This window comes from Danio rerio, chromosome 12 (assembly GCF_049306965.1).
Source record: "Danio rerio strain Tuebingen ecotype United States chromosome 12, GRCz12tu, whole genome shotgun sequence".
Classification (NCBI taxonomy): domain Eukaryota; kingdom Metazoa; phylum Chordata; class Actinopteri; order Cypriniformes; family Danionidae; genus Danio; species Danio rerio.
Genome location: NC_133187.1, coordinates 400837 through 412537, shown reverse-complemented (window position 1 = coordinate 412537; position 11701 = coordinate 400837). Strand labels below are relative to the sequence as shown.

General features: G+C 39.9%; 1 protein-coding gene across 3 annotated transcripts in view; it reads left to right on the top strand.

Annotated features, from left to right (window-relative positions):
- Nucleotides 1–79: 79 nt before the first annotated feature.
- myocd (myocardin) overlaps nucleotides 80–11701 on the top strand; it is a 115632-nt gene continuing 104010 nt past the window's right edge. For all 3 annotated transcript variants that reach the window (XM_073917965.1, XM_073917964.1, XM_068224677.1), the window contains exon 1: nucleotides 80–316. The gene's annotated coding sequence lies outside the window, so the exon portion shown is untranslated. The remainder of the gene's footprint in view (nucleotides 317–11701) is intronic.

Sequence of the window (11701 nt, the reverse complement as noted above, 5' to 3'; positions counted from 1 at the left end):
GCCAATCACAAGAGGCAGCTGATTACAGTGGGCGGAGCTCTGACCTGCTGCGGAAGGTGATCAGTGGAGGGACAAACTCACACCGGACCTGAGGGAAACACCACAACAAACACAGACTACAGCAGTGATGCTCAACCCTGCTCCTGGAGATCGACCTTCCTGCAACCCTGATTAGACACACCTGAACCAATGAATGATGACCTGAACAGCGCTTGATACTGACAGGCAGGTGTGTTTGATGTGGGCTGCAACTGAAATCTGCAGGAAGGGACAGGGTTGGTCACGCCTGGAGTACAGCCATGCTGCTCGCCACACTGTAAGTCTCTTTAATTCAGCTTCATGTGATTGTAAATGAGCAGGTGGAGAGAGAGGGGGCAGGAGGAGGTGTTAATACTGATTTCGGCCTGTCTGGGTTGAGTTGTTGTTGTTTTGCTTTCCCTGTTTGTGATGCTGGAGATCAGGGCTGTTAAACTCAATTCCTGGAGGGCCACAGCTCTGCACAGTTTAGTTCCAACACCGTGAGGCCTAGTCTGCTGTCACTGCACTCTCTCCCTGGCCTTTGGAGGGCACCAACGGGGAACATACAGCAGCTTACAGATTAACACAATCTTCAACCTCTCCTTTGCTTTACTTGTCACTTTTATCATACTTAATAAATGATATTAGACTGGTTTTAATGTTAAATCTTACTGACATCAAACATGAGGCAGCACAAATGTATTCTCTGTGCAGCTTTTAATCAATTAAACGGTTCGGTTCTGATTAATGTCTTTATTTTTAGCAAATGATCATCAAACTCCTCATCATGAGTTTTTTTTATTCATTCATTTATTAATTTTCCTTTGACTTGGCCTCTTTATTCATCAGAGATTGCCACAGTAGAATGAACCGCTAACTATTCCAACATATGTTTTACACAGCAGATGTCCTTCCAGCTGCAAACCCGCACTGGGAAACACTCATTCACACACACCCATACACTACAGCCAGTGTAGTTGATCAGTTCCCCTATAGCGCATGTGTTTGGACTGAAACCGGAGCACCCGGAGAAAACCCACACCAACATGGGGAGAACATGCAAACTCCACACAGAAACACCAACTGACCCAGCTGAGACTCAAACCTGAGACCTTCTTGCTGTGAGGCCACCATGTCGCCCATACGGATTGATGAACTGTTTTCTTGTTATCTCATGTGTTATTAATCACTGTTGATGTGTTTTTTAAATTGAGTTTGTTATTAAAGTCTCCAAATGTACACACAGATGTATATTGCACACAGGGGTTTCCACATTGGACACAGTAGTGCTGCACGGTACTGGATAAATCTGACGTTGCGATGTTGAGTTGTTCTGTTTTCTCTCTATACTGTATAATCATATCCAGACACATGTCTGTACAGTATCTGCATTCTCAGAGTCTCTCCATCATCTAATTACACACACAAACTCTTATTTTACCTGTGTTTATTTCCTGAGTACACCTCAGTTCAGGCTTATCCGCTATATTACAGCTCTTATCAGTAAAGGTAATGTGTAGCTGTTCATATCCATAACCTGTAACTCAAGCCACGTTTCTGTAGGATGTGTTATTGCTTCACTAAGCTCTAGATATGCGAGTAATGCGAGTCGTTGGTGATGAGGATGTGAATATTCATTTATCAGCCTGATAAGAAGCTGGATGTGAGGAAACATGAAGAGTGATCTGCTGAAGTTCTGAAGAAACGTCTGAAGTGTGTGAAGACGTGCGTTGATTTCTGTTCACGGCCAGCAGAGGGAGCTGGAGACACACAGTACAGCAGACCACACTGATGATGCAGAACAAGACCACACACACTGCTGATTCAGTCATTCATTGATTTTGATTAACAAACATCAGTTACTCGCTCATTAGTCATTTTATAACAGGCCTGTTTTTTTTCTTCTGTTGAACACAAAAGAAGATGCTTTGAAGAAAGTTGGTAGGAAATGGTAAGTCAATGGTTACCGGTGTCCAACATTCATCAGAGAAGATGAAATAAAGATGAGAGGCACATGCAGAGATTATGAATGGTTTTGCTTTTAAATAATGTCAGGGTCGACACAATAATGGAACATCACCTCGGCCAGACGTTTGTCTTAATAGTTTTCCCTCAGGTGATGTACTGTTAACACCTGATGACATGCTAATTCAGAATGCATTGAACAAGTGTGGAAATATTAACACGCTTCACACTACAGGACGCGTTTATTCTCATTACATTTAAAGTTTTCTCAAAAATGCTGCAGAAGTTTCCAAAGCTAATATAAGCTTGGCCTGTGTGTTTTATTGAGTTTCCCTGCTGCTCTTATGTCACTGACACCGGGAACTAATGGACAGAACTGCACTAGTTTCATCATGAGGGTTTTGGTGGAGGAGTTCTCCTTATCTGTGCTGTTTTTGTGAGTACTTCTCCCTTTTGGTGGTTTTGTTGTAAATGTGTTATTTTTTTTTTGTGTGTGTGTGTGTGTGTGTGTGTGTGTGTGTGTGTGTGTGTGTGTGTGTTTTTGGTGAGTGGTTCTCCATTTTAGTGATTTTTGTGAGTAGTTATCTTCATTGTTGTTGATTTTGGTGAGTACGATTAATTTTAAAATGTTTTTGGTTGAATAGTTCTCTTCATTTGTGGTGTTAGTATGAGTACTTTTCCCATTTTTGGTTGTTTTGGTTAGTTCTGTCCATTATTGTTTGTTTTGTTGGGTAATTCCCTCTAATTTTGATGGTTTTGGTTAGTTCTCTTAATTTTTTTTGTTGTTGTTTTGGTTAGTTCTCTCCATTATTGGTTGTTTTGTTGGGTAGTTATCTTTACTTTGTTTTTTTTTGTTGAGTATTTATCTTTATTTTTGGTTGTTTTGTTGGGTATTTCCCTCTATTTTTGGATAGTTTTGGTTAGTTCTCTCCATTTTTGGTTGTTTTGTAGGTAGTTCTCTCTATTTTTTTTTTTTTTGGTTTTTGGTTATGATTCTCTCCATTATTGGTTGTTTTGTTGGGTAGTTCTCTCTATTTTTGCTGGTTTTTGTGAGTAGTTCTCTATATTTGTAGTGTTTTTGTTGAAATTCTCTCCATTTTTGGTGGTTTTGGGTAGTTCTGTCCATTTATTGATTGTTTTGTTGGGTAATTCTCTCTAATTTGGGTGATTTTTGGTTAGTTCTCTCCATTATTGGTTGTTTTGTTGGGTAATTCTCTCCATTTTTGATAGTTTTGGTTGGTTCTCTCCATTATTGGTTGTTTTGTGGGTAGTTGCCTTTATTTATGTTTGTTTTGTTGGGCAATTCTCCATTTTCAGTGGTTTGGGTAGTTTTCTCCATTATTGGTTGTTTTGTTGGTTAGTTATCTCCATTTTTGTTGGTTTTGTTGAGTAGTTCTCTTTATTTTTGATATAGTTTTGGTTAGTTCTCTTAAATTTGGTGGTTTTGATGAGCAGTCCTCTTCATTTTTGGGGAGTACTTTTCATCTGTTAGTGTTTACATCTTCATTTTTGGTAGTTTTGTTGGGTAGTTCTCTCCATTTTTGGTGGTTTTTGTGAGTAGTTCTCTTCATATGAAGTTTTTTTTATTGAAATTCTTTCCATTTTTGTTGGTTTTTGTTGGTAGTTCTCTTCATTTGTGGTAGTTTGGGTTAGTTCTCTTTGTTTTTGTTGGTAGTTCTCTTCATTTGTGGTAGTTTGGGTTAGTTCTCTTTGTTTTTGTTGGTAGTTCTCTTCATTTTTGGTAGTTGGGGTTAGTTCTCTTTGTTTTTGTTGGTAGTTCTCTTCATTTTTGGTAGTTGGGGTTAGTTCTCTTTGTTTTTGTTGGTAGTTCTCTTCATTTTTGGTAGTTGGGGTTAGTTCTCTTTGTTTTTGTTGGTAGTTCTCTTCATTTTTGGTAGTTTGGGTTAGTTCTCTTTGTTTTTGTTGGTAGTTCTCTTCATTTTTGGTAGTTGGGGTTAGTTCTCTTTGTTTTTGTTGGTAGTTCTCTTCATTTGTGGTAGTTTGGGTTAGTTCTCTTTGTTTTTGTTAGTAGTTCTCTTCATTTTTGGTAGTTTGGGTTAGTTCTCTTTGTTTTTAGTTCTCTTCATTTTTGGTAGTTTGGGTTAGTTCTCTTTGTTTTTAGTTCTCTTCATTTTTGGTAGTTTGGGTTAGTTCTCTTTGTTTTTGTTGGTAGTTCTCTTCATTTTTGGTAGTTGGGGTTAGTTCTCTTTGTTTTTGTTGGTAGTTCTCTTCATTTGTGGTTGTTTGGGTTAGTTCTCTTTGTTTTTGTTAGTAGTTCTCTTCATTTTTGGTAGTTGGGGTTAGTTCTCTTTGTTTTTGTTAGTAGTTCTCTTCATTTTTGGTAGTTGGGGTTAGTTCTCTTTGTTTTTGTTGGTAGTTCTCTTCATTTTTGGTAGTTGGGGTTAGTTCTCTTTGTTTTTGTTGGTAGTTCTCTTCATTTGTGGTTGTTTGGGTTAGTTCTCTTTGTTTTTGTTGGTAGTTCTCTTCATTTGTGGTTGTTTGGGTTAGTTCTCTTTGTTTTTGTTAGTAGTTCTCTTCATTTTTGGTAGTTGGGGTTAGTTCTCTTTGTTTTTGTTGGTAGTTCTCTTTATTTTTGGTAGTTGGGGTTAGTTCTCTTTGTTTTTGTTGGTAGTTCTCTTCATTTGTGGTAGTTTGGGTTAGTTCTCTTTGTTTTTGTTGGTAGTTCTCTTCATTTGTGGTTGTTTGGGTTAGTTCTCTTTGTTTTTGTTGGTAGTTCTCTTCATTTGTGGTTGTTTGGGTTAGTTCTCTTTGTTTTTGTTAGTAGTTCTCTTCATTTTTGGTAGTTTGGGTTAGTTCTCTTTGTTTTTGTTGGTAGTTCTCTTCATTTGTGGTAGTTGGGGTTAGTTCTCTTTGTTTTTGTTGGTAGTTCTCTTCATTTGTGGTTGTTTGGGTTAGTTCTCTTTGTTTTTGTTAGTAGTTCTCTTCATTTTTGGTAGTTTGGGTTAGTTCTCTTTGTTTTTGTTGGTAGTTCTCTTCATTTGTGGTAGTTTGGGTTAGTTCTCTTTGTTTTTGTTGGTAGTTCTCTTCATTTGTGGTTGTTTGGGTTAGTTCTCTTTGTTTTTGTTAGTAGTTCTCTTCATTTTTGGTAGTTTGGGTTAGTTCTCTTTGTTTTTGTTGGTAGTTCTCTTCATTTGTGGTAGTTGGGGTTAGTTCTCTTTGTTTTTGTTGGTAGTTCTCTTCATTTGTGGTTGTTTGGGTTAGTTCTCTTTGTTTTTGTTAGTAGTTCTCTTCATTTTTGGTAGTTTGGGTTAGTTCTCTTTGTTTTTGTTGGTAGTTCTCTTCATTTGTGGTTGTTTGGGTTAGTTCTCTTTGTTTTTGTTAGTAGTTCTCTTCATTTGTGGTAGTTTGGGTTAGTTCTCTTTGTTTTTGTTGGTAGTTCTCTTCATTTGTGGTAGTTTGGGTTAGTTCTCTTTGTTTTTGTTGGTAGTTCTCTTCATTTGTGGTAGTTGGGGTTAGTTTTTTGGGCTTTTTGTTGTAGTTTTCTTGGTTTTGTTTCTCCTGTCCACCGTGACTCTGTGTGTCTTCGCCGGGTCTTGTCTTCATGTCCGCTCCACCACACGTCCAGCTCTATTTTTATATTTGTGTGGCTGCGCTGGAGTGGCGGACGGCTGATAAAGGCCTGCAGGAAGTCTGTGTGTTTATCAGGACTGCGCTGCACTGCATTGTGGGCATGAAGAGCTGCAGATACAGCGGCTGATGTGGGACAGTATCTGCAAACACACCAGACTTCAGGCCGTGACTGGACACTTTTCAGACTGCACGCTTTGGTGAAACGCCAAGACCAACAGGCCGAGCGAGACCCGCTCTGAAACAGGATATTGGGTTAGTAATGGCCGCCCGGGGACCAGCGTATACCGCATTAATAACCCCTGTTCACTGATCTAGAGGAAGCCTTTCCCCATTTCACACACATCATTCTGCTGATAATGACTGCTGGAAGGGTTTTAATCAGATTGAGCAATGTGCTGAACACTATTGTTATGGCATGATTATACTATACACATTGTGTTTATTTTATGCCAAGCATGGGTGCAGGTTGATTATTCAGATTTGACCAATCAGAGGTGGCAATATACCTTTATCAGTAGGTGCTGTTCTCCTATTGGTTATTGGTGAAGCTAGAGCTGAAAATAAACACTACGCTGCTTTGCTAATTTAGTTTTCTCTTGTTTCTGGTCAAAACATCTAAGAACTCTGAAATCAAGAAGTATTTTATAGACAAGCAATAAATAGTGTTGTTTTTCAGAAATAATGAGTCAAAATGAAGAGAGTTTTTCATTAAAATAAGCAAAATAATCTCCCAATGGGGGAAGTAAAATAATGTCATTTTATAGCAAAGATATGATGATTATTTTGCTCACTCCATTGTCAGATGATTTGTGCTTTTACAGTATTTTTAAATACGTAATAAAGTTAAATTTGATTAAATCAGAAAAGCATGTTTATTTTAGTACAATCATTACATAATTAAATGATCTAGGGCAATGTTATATCACAAGAAACATCATCATCACAATACTCTGCCACAATATTCCATATATTCCCAGTATATGGTGCAGTCGTGTCTGAATCTGTAGTGTTGCTCCAGTAAATCCTCCTGCATCTGTCCTTCATTATTAGTGTGTCCTCCTCCGTGTAGCTGTCACGAACACATGAAACGGCTGTATTAATGCACAGATCTCTCTCTCCGATCAGCGCTTTGAGACATGATGTCACTTCAGAACAAATAGAACCTGCAAGCTTCTGGAATCACAAGAATCAAGTTCTGCTGCAAATTCCCTTCTCATGAAGTCAGAAAGGGCTGTGCACATGCTTTATTTGATTTCCAAACAGGCCTGCGTCGTGTGAACAGATGCCCAGCATGAGCAACCTCACCTTTTACAAGATGCTGGAGCTTACAACAAGTCTTTCTGCTGGCCAAGAGGAAAAAAGCGTCCACCTAATGCACCATAATCTGGCTTTTAATCATTTCAGTTCCTCAGGAGGTCACGGTTAAAGCGACAGTTCACCCAAAACTGACAATTCTGCTGTTCACTTTCCCTCGACACCCTGCTGGAGTTCCCTCTGCTGCATTACTCAGAGTTTCTGTCTTGTTTATAGTGCAAATATCTGAAAACTCTTGAATCAAGAAGCACTTTCTAGACAAGCAGAACATACAGTGTTGTTTTCAGAAATGAAGAGTTTTCCATTAAAACGAGCAGAATAATCTGACAATGGGGGAAGAGAGGAATCCGGTTTTCCTTTTGACACAAGAATTTCTTCCCTTAGTGGCAGATTATTCTTCTTGCTTCATTTTGTCTTATCAGTTCTCCAAAAGAGACGATATTGGTGCTTGTCCAGAAAAGCTTCTTGATTTAGGAGTTTGCATACTTAAACTAGAAACAGGACAGAAACTCTGAGTAATAAAGGCATTAATGCAGGGTTTATTCTGTGTGTGTGTGTGTGTGTGTGTATAGTGTGTCTAGTGTGTGTGTGTGTGTGTGTGTGTATAGTGTATATAATGCATGTGAATAGTGTCTTTGTTTAATATATAAAAGTGTGTTTGTAGTGTATTTGTAAGTGTGTGTGTGTGTGTTTGTATAGTATATGGTAATGTGTGTGTGTGTGTGTGTGTGTGTGTGTGTGTACAGTGTGTTTGCAAAGTGAACGGTTGTGTGCATAGTATGTGTGTGTGGTGTGTCTATAGTGTGTGTGTGTGGTGCTGTAAAGTGCAGTGTTTATGTAGAGTGTGTGTGTGTGTGTGTGTGTGTGTGATGGTCTGCAGCTCTGCTCTATTGTTGAGATGTTTCCTCTAAACAGCTCCTCTTGTTTATTTGACTCTCAGTTTTATACTGCCGCGTGTCGTTAGCCTGTTTACACTGAGCGCCTGATGATGGAGCGTTCATCTGACTTTATCCTGACCACAGCGAACCATTCACCGCATGAACAACTGAATCAGTCACTCTTAAACAACTGAATCAGTGACGAAACTCCATTAATAACAGGCAAACTCGGCTGTAGAGGCCTCATTCACACCTGTTCAGCTCAGTACTGATTCAGTTTACAGCATTGATGATTCAGTTCAGTACTGATTCAGTTCAGATTATTGGTTTATTTCAGATCATTGATGATTCAATTTAATGTTGATAAAGTTTAGATAATTAATTCAGTTTAGTGTTTGTTCAGTTCAGTGTTGATTCAGTTCAGATCATAGATGATTCAGTTTAGTGTTGGTTCAGTTCAGTGTTGATTCAGTTCAGATCATAGATGATTCAGTTTAGAGTTGATTCAGATCAGATCATTGATTGAGTTCAGTGTTGATTTAGTTCAGTGTTGATTCAGTTCAGATCATTGATTTAGTTAAGTGTTGATTCAATTCAGATCATTGATTTTAGTTAAGTGTTGATTCAATTCAGTACTGATTTAGTTCAGATTATTGGTTTATTTCAGATTATTAATGATTTAGTTTAGTGTTGATTTAGTTTAGATAATTAATGATTATGTTCAGTGTTGATTCAGTTCAGATCATTGATTCAGTTCAGTGTTGATTCAGTTCAGATCATTGATTCAGTTCAGTGTTGATTCAGTTCAGATCATTGATTCAGTTCAGTGTTGATTTAGTTCAGATCATTGATTTAGTTCAGTGTTGATTCAGTTCAGTGTTGATTCAGTTCAGATCATTGATTCAGTTCCGTGTTGATTCAGTTCAGATCATTGATTCAGTTCAGTGTTGATTTAGTTCAGATCATTGATTTAGTTCAGTGTTGATTCAGTTCAGTGTTGATTCGGTTCAGATCATTGGTTCGGTTCAGTATTGATTCAGTTCAGTGTTGATTCAGTTCAGAACATAGATGATTGTGTTCAGTGTTGATTCAGTTCAGTGTTGATTCAGTTCAGATCATAGATGATTGTGTTCAGTGTTGATTCAGTTCAGTGTTGATTCAGTTCAGATCATAGATGATTGTGTTCAGTGTTGATTCAGTTCAGTGTTGATTCAGTTCAGATCATAGATGATTGTGTTCAGTGTTGATTCAGTTCAGTGTTCATTCAGTTCAGATCATTGATTTAGTTAAGTGTTGATTCAGTTTAGAGTTGATTCAGTTCAGATCATAGATGATTCAGTTCAGTGTTGATTCATGTATTCACTGCTCTCATGTTGTGTCAGAGCTGAAGATATTCTGATGAGCGTTTCATCAGTTTACACAGTGAAGTCCTACAGACTGAGTCAACGCTGACAGGATGTGTTCTCCATTCTTCATCATTTTTAAAATCTATATTTCTGCATGACATCATCATCATCATCATCATCATCGTGTATAATGGCAGTCAGTAAGTGCGTGTGGATCTGCTCTTGCCAGATTTATGTCATTTCTCCAGGCTCAGAGCGAGAGGACCGGCCGAGGAATGTAAACGCTGCTTATTTTCCAATCCAGAGCGAGCTGGAAATCAGCTTCTGGGCCAGATCTGAGCTGAACGCCGCAGGAATGCCATTTATTATTGTTCTTGTGTTGTCTATAAAGTGCGATGGCTGCGTATCGCGGGTCTGTTTCTCTGCAAGCGTGTAAAGCCGTCCGTCTGCAGGGGAACAACAGCCCTGCTTACATTGGCGTGCTGGGAATATCCTTCATGATCTGTTGACATGTCGAAGTCGCAGCTACACGGTGTTTGGACAGTGCAGAGAACACTGAAAGAGAAGTGTGTGTGTGTGTGTGTGTGTGTGTGTGTGTGTGTGTGTGTGTGTGTGTTGCTGGTTTACACACCGCTTCAGCCCTGAAGTCCATCACACTGTTAGCAAAAGCAGCTTCTCTCGGGTTTCAGATGATTTTCAGACAGATGAAGCGGGTCTGATGGCACGTGTTTGACATTCACCGCCGGCCTCATTCATTACTGTGATTAAACGCTGCTTGTTTAGCCAGTGATTGTACAAATATACTCAAGCGTATTATTATAAGGAGATTTGCGCTTAAGTTATAATTGAAGCTCGCCATTTTTTTTAGTGTCCAGACGTTCATAATGATCAGGTAGTGTTCAGCAGACAGTCAGCTGGTGATGTTCAGTCCCTGACGAGGCTGCAGATTGGACCCAAAGAAAATCTCCCCCACACCATTACACCACCACCACCAGCCTGAACCGCTGATACAAGGCAGGATGATCCATGCTTTCATGTTGTCTGAGTCGAGCATCTGAATGTGTGAGCAGAAATGGAGACTCATCAGAGCAGCAACGTTTCTCCAATCTTCTATTGTCCAGTTTTGGTGAGTCTGTGTGAATTGTAGCCTCAGTTTCCTGTTCTTAGCTGACAGGAGCGGCACCCGGTGTGCTCTTCTGCTGCTGTAGCCCATCCGCCTCAAGGTTGGACGTGTTGTGTGTTCAGAGATGCTCTTCTGCAGAGCTCGGTTGTAACGAGTGCTTATTAGAGTTACTGTCGCCTTTCTATCAGCTGGAACCAGTCTGGCCATTCTCCTCTGACCTCTGGCCTCATCAACAAGGCATTTGCGCCAACAGAACTGCCGCTCACTGGATATCTCCTCTGTCGGAGCATTCTCTGTAAAGCCTAGAGATGGTTGTGCGTGAAAATCCCAGTAGATCAGCAGTTTCTGAAATACTCAGAGCAGCCCGTCTGGCAGCAACAACCATGCCACGTTCAAAATCACTTAAATCCCCTTTCTCCTGCATTCTGATGCTCGCTCTGAACTGCAGCAGATCCTCTTGATCATGTCTACATGCCTAAATGCAGTGAGCTGCTGCCATGTGATTGGCTGAGTAGATATTTGTGTTAACCAGCAGTTGGACAGGTGTCCCTAATAAAGTGGCCGGTGTGTGTATATTATACTGTGTATAGATATTACTGAATAATCCTTTACACCATTCCTATTTTAACACACATCTCCAGATGTAAATAGTTGGAGAAGTACAGGATCAGTGTGTTCAGACTGAATCTCCAGCTTGAGCTTTGTTTAATGGGATCTGTCGTCTGCAGTTACACCGCACGGCTCTAATGTTTCTGCGTGTCGTCATTATAATCCATGTCTAATGGAATAACTAAAGCCTTTGCCTCTGGATGGAGCGAGATCGCTGGAGTATCAAACAGTATTGAGAAATTCATCTGACATTGATCAGAATCGTCATCATTAATATCTGAGGCTGCCCAAGACCTGGAGCTGTCCTGTGCTTTATTGAATCAGAGTCTCGCCTCTGTCCGGCGTGTTTGTGCACTGCGTGAGTTTACTGTGATCATTCCTCACACACACCAGCGATAGCTCTGCTGCTGCTGGAGAGTTTAATATTTCACTAATGTTATTTACTCACGCTTGATTGAGCGTGTGGATGCTGGAGCTCTGTCCTGCAGGCTTTCTGCACGTCTTTCACAACAGACACACGATTCAACACACAGCCGCAGAGTCTGGCTCCGACACACTCTCCACTGCAGTCTGTGACTAACACTGCTGTTGACTAACGGCTCAAAGGACCCAGGCAGCATTTCAACAGCAGACTAATAAACCTAAACAATGTGTTTATCCTGAAGTTTGGAGGCTTTCCTAAAATATCTAAACAAATGCTTAATGTGTTTCTATCCGCACCTCCAAGTGCGAGGCCACAGTGCTCCAGCGGAAGAAGGTGCTTTGCCATCTCCAGGTTGGAGGAAAGTCCCAGGTGGGAAGAATCTTGAGGGTTTGTTTATGAGTGAGGGATGTGGAGCATGATGGATCAGTGCAGC